Source organism: Acipenser ruthenus, chromosome 5, assembly GCF_902713425.1.
Source record: "Acipenser ruthenus chromosome 5, fAciRut3.2 maternal haplotype, whole genome shotgun sequence".
Classification (NCBI taxonomy): domain Eukaryota; kingdom Metazoa; phylum Chordata; class Actinopteri; order Acipenseriformes; family Acipenseridae; genus Acipenser; species Acipenser ruthenus.
Genome location: NC_081193.1, coordinates 74,975,895 through 74,982,513, shown reverse-complemented (window position 1 = coordinate 74,982,513; position 6,619 = coordinate 74,975,895).

Genomic DNA, 6,619 nt, shown 5'->3' with positions numbered 1-6,619 from the left:
GCCCATTTCAAGAAACTGAATTTCCAGATTTATCTGGATAAATGTAATCCAGCAGTGACATTTTCTGTAAAACTGAATAAATGATCCAGATAAAAGTAATCTCTATTACAAAATCCGGATCACTTTTACCGAGATTAAGTTTTTCAAAACCTTGGTAATCGGAGTTCCAGGTTTTGATCTGGATTATATTGTCCAATTGGGTTTTTCAACACATCGAGCTGTGAGCCAGAATACCAGAATTATTGTGATCCTACTGTGGAGGTGGATTTCGCTTTTAAATGATCATAGAACAGCGATAGTTTGTTTGAATTGTCAAAGTAAACACACGCTATATGTCCAAATAGTGTTAGAATATAATATTTACATATGTTTTGTATCCATGCAAGCAAAAAGGAAAATGTATTTAGTGGTATAGCTTTAATAAAGAGAAGCATACGCATACCCTTTCATATACAGACATGCTCAGATTTGTTGGTACCCCTCCATGAAAAATGCACAATTTTCTCTGAAATAACTTAACTGACAAAAAGTAATTGGCATCCACCATTGTTTATTCCATATTTAATAGAAATCAGACTTTGCTTTTGATTGTTTTATTCAACATATTGTAAATAATAAAACAAATGAAAATGGCATGGACAAAAATGATGGGACCCCTAACCTAATATTTTGTTGCACAACCTTTAGAGGCAATCACTGCAATCAAATGTTTTCTGTAGCTCTCAATGAGACTTCTGCACCTGTTAACAGGTAGTTTGGCCCACTCTTCCTGAGCAAACTGCTCCAGCTGTCTCAGGTTTGATGGGTGCCTTCTCCAGACTGCAAGTTTCAGCTCTTTCCATAGATGTTTGATAGGATTCAGATCAGGACTCATAGAAGGCCACTTCAGAATAGTCCAATGTTTTGTTCTTATCCATTTTTGGGTGCTTTTAGCTGTGTGTTTTGGGTCATTATCCTGTTGGAGGACCCATGACCTGCGACTGAGACAGAGCTTTCTGACACTGGGCAGTACGTTCCAGAATGCCTTGATAGTCTTGAGATTTCATTGTGCTCTGCACAGATTCAAGGCACAGTGTGCCAGGCGCAGCAAAGCAGCCCCAAAACATAACCGAGCCTCCTCCATGTTTCACTGTAGGTATGGTGTTCTTTTCTTTGAAAGCTTCATTTTTTCGTCTGAACATAGAGCTGATGTGACTTGCCAAAAAGCTCCAGTTTTGACTCATCTGTCCAAAGGACATTCTCCCAGAAGGATTGTGGCTTGTCAATATGCATTTTAGCAAATTCCAGTCTGGCTTTTATGTTTCTGTCAAAAGTGGAGTCCTCTTTCGCTCAAAAAGCGATTGATGGTGCGATCAGAAACTGACGTACCTTTACCTTGGAGTTCAGCTTGTATCTCTTTGGTAGTTATCCTTGGTTCTTTTTCTACCATTCGCACTATCCTTCTGTTCAATCTGGGGTAGATTTTCCTCTTGCAGCCGCGCCCAGGGAGGTTGGCTACAGTTCCATGGACCTTAAACTTCTTAATATTTGCAACTGTTGTCACAGGAACATCAAGCTGCTTGGAGATGGTCTTGTAGCCTTTACCTTTACCATGCTCGTCTATTATTTTCTTTCTGATCTCCTCGGACAACTCTCTCCTTTGCTTTCTCTGGTCCATGTTCAGTGTGGTGCACACAATGATACCAAACCGCACAGATGTTGAGTGAGATTACTCGCACCAGACGCACAATTCAGAAATCCCAGTGGGTATTCGTTTTTTAATTTTGTGGTATTTAGTTATTGTCTGCATAATGTAAATATGTGCGGTCAATAAATCGCCTCTGGGTGAAAGCCCCAGATGAATTTAATATAGAGTTCAAATACCCTGTGTTTAGATCAGCCACCATAAAAAACCTGCTGTTTTGTTAAATTTAGCTAGGAAATTATTACTGTACATGAAACATATCAGTTTGCAGGAAATTAACGTTTTAATTGGCAGTTGTCTCAGAGCAAGCAAACCAGAATAACTGGTATACCCCCACTAGTATAGTAGCTCATTTGAGTACAACCTCTGTCTTTCTAGCCGTAGGAAAAGAAGCTTCAACTACTGGCTAATGTTTACCCTGTAAATGGTAGCATATTCTCATGTATGGGAGATGATAGTTTTATACCAGTCTGAAGATTCTAATGAGATCTTAGATCGTGTGTGTGTCAGATTTGAATTTACTAATTATATTTAGGTAATTACAGCTAGCTGAAGTGAAAAAAAAAAAGCTTTCCATAAATTGCATTTGTCATTAGCCTCTGAACAACTCAACTTGAATATCTTAATTTCTAAATGAAATTTGACATTTAAGAATTTTGGTTTTGTATAAATTATCTGTTTTTAAGGCTTGGGACCAGCCTTGCTTTCATTTTCCGGAATATATTTGGTTATATAATGGATTTGTTTTGTTGTGTGACTTTAGTTGGAAGCTCTTCTGCCTTTTGAGTACTCGCCTCGCCAGGGAGCATACCAGCTTGTGATTAGTTAAACTGGAGAAGGATGCTTTCGTCACTCGGGGAAACTCGTGGGTGGAGTAGGTAGTGGAACATTCTGTTGGCGCTGGAGGCAGCCGTTAGGCTAAGTCCTGGAGTGTAAAGAGCAGTCTCATGTGGGACTGAATTACTCTTGGATTCAAGGGTAGGAAATGTGACTGTCAATGTGTTCAGCAGTGAAGCTGGGAATTGAACAGTCAAATTCACACTTTTTTTTTTTTTTTTTTTGGTATCCAATAAAGATCCACCTATAACTATAATTAATTCGCAAGAGGTAGCAATACTAAAATAATTATTTGACAATCAAGTGAAGCTGACCAATGAAGGGTTTTTATTAAAACTTTCTGATGCCAGCAATTAATAAATGTATGTTACAAAAACAAAAGCTAAGTTTTGAAACATTTGCTGTTATTTGAACATTTGTTAATAATGCAACAAAGATAGAAAAGTTAAATATTTTCTACTGCTATTTTGGAATTTTTTAAACACGAAAGACGCTGATAATATATGCAATTATTACATAACGGCAGACAGTCGATGCAGCCACTGTGTATATGAGCATTGTGAACATACAGCACAGTCACTTCACTTTGTAGCTGCCACCTACTTGGCAGTATTTGATAGCTTCTTTCCTTAAAGCTTAGTCTTTAAGTCCACAGCATTCCTTGTGGTTTTGTTCAAGGCATTTTTTGTTTTCTTCTGCCACCTGGTGATTTGTCCAGGTAGGGACAAGTAATATCTTTTCTGGGGTGCTTCCAGTTCTGAGAGCGGGGGGGGGGGGGGGGGAGGAGGAGTTAGCTTTGCAAGAAAGATGGCTTATACTTTGATAGGGAAGCTTCAGAATGAAATTGTTAGAACTAGAAGCACACATGTCATAGTTTTCAGGTGTTGGAATCACAGAAACCTGGCTAAGTCCTGAAGATGGAGAAGAACTATTTCTATAGAAAAACTATTCTGAAAAGATAGACTAGATAGGAGAGGAGGAGGAGGAGGTGTAGCTCTATGTTGGGGATGGGCTAGAAGTAAAAACACATCCTTCTCTCGGTCTACAAACCAAAGCAAGTCAATTTGGGTAGAGCTAGTAGGTAAAAGCACTAAAGTGTTTTCTGTTGGGGTATGTTAGACCCCCAGGTCAGAATAGAAATGATACCAAATTATTATACGAAGCAATTAAAAATGCATGCAAGGGCAAGAATGCTGTAATCATGGGTGATTTCAATATAAACTGGGAAAATCCAGTTGGATGTGGGAACGTAGAAACTGAGCTGATTGATGCAGTAAATGACTGCTTCCTGACCCAGTGTATCAGAAACTCGACAAGGGACAGAGCAATTTTAGATCTGGTGTTCAGACAACCAGGATATGCTGTGTAATGCAGAAGTAGAACCACTGGCGTCAAGTGATCATAACATGGTAAAAAGGGTGCACAAACTAAAGTGTATCCTAAGAACCGAAGAAAGTTTACAAACGAGAGGAGGCTATTCGACCCATCTTGCTCATTTGGTTGTTAGTAGCTTATTGATCCCAAAATCTCATAAAGCAGCTTCTTGAAAGATCCCAGGGTGTCGGCTTCAACAACATTACTGGGGTGTTGGTTCCAGTCTACCACAATTCTCTGTGTAAAAAAAGTGCCTCCTATTTTCTGTTCTGAATGCCCCTTTATCTAATCACCATTTGTGACCCCTGGTCCTTGTTTCTTTTTTTCAGGTCGAAAAAGTCCCCTGGGTTGACCTTGTCAATACCTTTTAGAATTTTGAATGTTTGAATCAGATCACTGCATAGTCTTATTTGTTCAGGACTAAATAGATTCTACTTTAGCCTGTCTGCATATGATATGCCTTTTTAAACCAGGAATAATTCTGGTTGCTCTTCTTTGCACTTTCTCTAGAGCAGCAATATCCTTTTTGTAGCGAGGTGACCAGAACTGGACACAATATTCTAGATGAGGTCTTACTAATGCATTGTAAAGATTTAAAATTACTTCCCTTGATTTTAAATTCAACATTTTTCACTATGTATCTGAGCATTTTCTGAAATTTAACATTTCAGAAAGGCTCACTTTGAAGGAATGGGACAGGAACTGAGAGAAATAGACTGAGCAGGGGAATTGGAGGATATGACAGTTAAAGGAGGCAGTGTGGTCTAGTGTTTAAAGTCCAGGACTTAACCAGAAGGTCACAGGTTCAAATCCCGCCTCTGCCACTGACTGACTCGCTGTGTGACCCTGAGCAAGTCACTTAACCTCCATGTGCTCCATCCTTCAGGTGAGATGTTAAATCAATGCCCTATTGTAAGTGACTCTGCATTATAATGCACAGTTCACAGCCTACCTCTGTAAAGCGCGGTGTGATGTTGTTATGTAAGACATGCAAGACAAGTATATGCCTAAAATGAAAAAGACCAGGTTTAACAAGCAGTCCCCAAGATGGTTAAACAGATCAATAAAAAATGAACTTGGGAAAAGAAAAATAAGGCTGTATATGACTTGCAGGAAAGATGGACAAGCAAAAAAATTGGGAAGACTATAGGATGATGCTTAAAGTGCAGATAGCGGGGTTCCGAGAAATTTAGCATTATCCGTCCCCAGGTGTTGCTACAACTGTTTAAATAATGTACCTGTAATTTTTATTTTCATCGTTCACATCCTGACAACGTTTTCCATTTAACTTTAAAGTGTGTTTCAACGATCTTTTTAAAATGGCTTCTCTGGTGCTCTTCTAGTGTAAAGATTATTGTCCACATTGTCAAACAGAAAACACAGCAGTAACGATCCATGATGTGGTGCATGTAGTGTTGCGTGATTAATTAAAGAATCTTTATTATTTAGACATAGACCAATATAACATGTGGTTGCATGCAGTCGTTTCATACAGACATCCGCTGCTCTACTTCCATTTCCCCTAACCCCGAGCTTGTTACACAATATCCTGACCGGACGGAACAGAAAAGCCAGAGCACTTCAGTTTATTTTATTTTTATTTATTTATTTATTTATTTTTTAAATCGCTCTTCCTGCAGTGATTTAGAGGACAGGTCTCAAACCCCAGTGCACTAGAGCAGCCATTTTGAAAAGCGCTTTGAATCGGACTTTTAATGTTTTATAAGTGCAAAAAGTTGTCGGGATGTTAACAGTGAACTGAGAAATTACAGGTACGTTATTTTAACAGTTGTAGCAACACGTGGGGACGTATAGTTATATTTTTCAGAACCCCGCAACCCCTTCCTCTTTTTAAACAGGTTAAAATGGATGTTGGGGAGGCAAAATGAGATATAAAAATAAATATTGCCAGTGATGCTAAACATAATACTAAAACATTATTCCAGTATTCAAAGCTGGTCAGAAAAAAATGCAACCTTGTGATATGTTTGCGCTGCTGCAATGCGGCAGTCCCATGGTGGGTAAATAGCTGGCCCTGTATATCACTGTAGTACTTTTTTCGTGCATTGGAAATTCAAGTTTTTGTCTAGTTCAGTGGACCCTCCAACAGGATCAATGAAAATGACCTTCAGATAATGTTGGTGAAAACTTGCAACAATAATAACAGCAACATCATTTTATGGTTATCTGCTTAACTTGATTTTAGCACCCATAGCTTAGAAGCTAGCAGTCCCAAAAGGCCTTTTGCAGTACCAAGTCAAACTACACATACCTCAAATTTAAGTTTTAAGCTGTGTTGTATTGTACTTGCCTTTTCAAGGCATTTATTTTGTTAAGGGGATCTAGATCTAATAATTCAGTAAACTTAAGAGGTGGGAAAGGAGGATAAGGGTCAGACCATTCTGCGTGACAAGTTCAGGGGCATTTTGATGTGAATGCCGTTTCTAACTTGATGTACTGTATTGAAGATGAATCATCTACTGTACCTTGAGTCCACACAATCAATCTTCTTTTCCCTCCTTCTATGAAACAACACTGAGGTCAGCAAGTGTCAACTATGCCTCAGGCAGGGGTTGAATGATGTACAAAACAAAAAATAAACTGAGAATGTACGTGGTTTGACAATTTTCACAGGGAACACCAAAGAGCAAGCGCTTGCTAGGATCTGCAACCTAGAACACATTCATATGACGCTAATGACGCCTATTCTAGTCGGAGATAATT